The sequence below is a fragment of the Notothenia coriiceps genome, unplaced genomic scaffold (assembly GCF_000735185.1).
Source record: "Notothenia coriiceps isolate Sejong01 unplaced genomic scaffold, NC01 NC01_scaffold00023313, whole genome shotgun sequence".
NCBI lineage: Eukaryota > Metazoa > Chordata > Actinopteri > Perciformes > Nototheniidae > Notothenia > Notothenia coriiceps.
This window is the reverse complement of record NW_011356014.1, coordinates 318-2,942: the sequence shown is the minus strand read 5'-3', so window position 1 is coordinate 2,942 and position 2,625 is coordinate 318. Positions and strand designations below refer to the sequence as shown.

The following is a 2,625-nucleotide window of genomic DNA, read 5'->3' as shown; positions in this document are numbered from 1 at the left end:
CTGATTAGGCCTAGCCTACATTGCAAATAAGCAGACAGCGCTGCTTTTCACACACACACACACACACACCTTGCGTTTTGAAGACTGATCAATCCGAAATGGATGAACAAACTTTGCAGCCCAGTTTCCCAGCTTTGCAGTTTATCCACGGGTATGGCTCTTGTTTCCTCCGCCACATCTCCTCCGTCCATGCCTCTGGGAAAGGTGAGCTTGAGCTAGCCAGGGGAACGTTGCTAGCGCAGCTAACGTTAACGTTAGTGCTAGCATTATGCACGTCTGATCCTACTAGTAGCAGCTTCACTTGTAGCTTCGGTGCTGCTAGCCTCTTTCTTCTTGTGAATTATATTCTTTTTAGAAAAGAAGTCAAGTAAAAAATGTTTGCCTGCCAATATAGAGCTTTTTCGTTAGCATTCTTGAGGGAAAGAGCTGCCGCAAAATCGGGGGGCGGAGAGATGGCTCGCCGTGGGTGTGTGTGTCACTGACACACCCCCAGCTCGCCGCGGGGTCACGAGCGTGATGACGAATCATAACTTTTTAAGGAAATCGTTTTTAGTTTTTATTATAATTACTGTGAAATGTATTATGTTTTTGTCATTATTACAACAAATACACACTTGCAACTGATAACACTGGCAATGATTTTATATTTATTAGACTATTGAAAAAAAGATCATGCTCTAAATAATGTAAGTGGGGGTACAGCGTACCCCCTCGTCCAACGCCCACTACACCACTGCTCATATAATTCAGACAAACGTGTTGGTCTTGATGTCCACATCATAGTCTTAGGATGGTCTCTCAATTTCACTGACTGTTAGGAGGATACATCCCCTACTGTCCCGGGAGGCAGCGCAGCTCCTGGTCCAGGCTCTTTTCGTCTCACACCTGGACTACTGTAACTCCCTCCTGGCTGGTCTATCTGCAAACGCCATCAGACGCTACAGCTAATTCAGAATGCTGCAGCCAGACTGGTCTTCAACCTCCCCCAGCTCTCCCTCACAACACCTCTCCTTCGCTCCCTTCACTGGCTGCCAGAATCCGTTTAAGACACTGGTACTGGCCTACAGAGCTGTGAGGGGATCAGCCCTTTCCTATATGCAGGCCTTGGTTAAACCATATACTCCAGCACGAGCACTTTGCTTTCCATCAGCCAATCGGCTTGCTACTCCATCTCTGCGAGTGGGACCCAGGTACCCCTCAAAAACATGCCCGTTTGCTATTCTGTCACATAAAATGGTGGAATGAGCTCCCCATTGACATCAGGATAGCAGAAACTCCGCATATCTTCCTTTACAAACTGAAAACCCATCTGTTTCAATTGAACTTTGACTATTAAATTATATATTTTTAAAAAGCACTTAAAAAAGTGAAAGGGGACCTATCATGCAAAATGCACTTTTTTCCATGTCTTTTATACATAAATATGTGTCCCCGGTGTGTCGGGGAACTCACGCAGCGTCAGAAAATAAAGCCCTCCTGCTGGTCCTGGGAGTGCTAGCCAACGCCTTCAACCTGGGGGTCATGCTGGTGCAGCAGTGGAGGTCCGGAGGTGTGAAAACCCTGGCTGTCATCATCTGCTTCATATCCCTGAGCAACATCCTGCTGTAGATCTCCACCTTCGCCCAGGTGGCCTCCGTCTGGGCCGGGGTGCTCTGCCGGCCTGACCTACCTTTCTTCTTCTGCGTCTTCCTGTTCGTGTGGCTCAGCAGCGTGAGGGTTTTGAGCTTCTCCTCGATTCTCTTCAGGGTGATCAAGATGAACCTCTCCACCATCCTGAACATCGCCCTGCTGGTGACCCTGCTGACCTCTTGCGTGATGTTCACCCCTTTCTTCTACCTCAATTTCCAAACCAAAACTCTTGTTCTTAACGTGACAAAAAAAAGGCGGTTTGTGTCATCAAAAAGCCTCTGTTCCCAGTCTGGGTCAACATTAACGGTTACGTAGTTACCTTCACCTGCTACCTCAGACTGATGCCCTCTGCAGTCATGCTTCCTACCTCTCTGAGGATGGTGGCGTACCTCTGCAGAGGAAGGAGAGCGGCTCCCCCGCAGCAGGCTCCTACCTGCTGGTCTGCAGGCTGACAGTGGCTCTAGTGTGGGTGTACCTCACCACGCTGCTCACCATCTCACTGCTTCCATGCCATCTTTTCTTCAGGGCTGAGCGCAGACATGCTCTTCCTCGGCTTGTTGTTCTACTGCGTGGCCGCTGCACTCCTCCTCACCTGCTCCAACACAAACCTGAGAGAGAGGAACTGCAAGGGGGGAACATGCGACAAGAAGAAAAGAGTGGAGTAACAGCCACAGTTTGACTGAGATATGATGTATTGTAAAATGCAGCCCCATCTAAAAGACTGTGTATCATTTAAAATGATACAAATGTATAATCTTCTATTTATATAAATATATGTAATACTGTGATATATTACTGTAAACCACACTATATGAATTTAAGATTGAATTTGTAAATGTCCCCCTTTAATCATAACCACACCACACGTTTCAGCTAAATTGGTCCGGGAATCTTCAGGGAACGTTCCCGGTTCCCTAAAGATTTATACAATAACCTTTAGATTACTTTCACGCAACGTTCATTTGACCGTTAGAAGTAATGTTACCTAACAGCTCT

At 47.0% G+C, this 2,625-nt stretch overlaps 1 pseudogene; it reads left to right on the top strand.

Moving 5' to 3' along the window:
* The first annotated feature begins 98 nt into the window (after positions 1 to 98).
* LOC104954443 (uncharacterized) lies at positions 99 to 2,294 on the top strand (annotated as a pseudogene).
* The last annotated feature ends 331 nt before the right edge of the window (positions 2,295 to 2,625 follow it).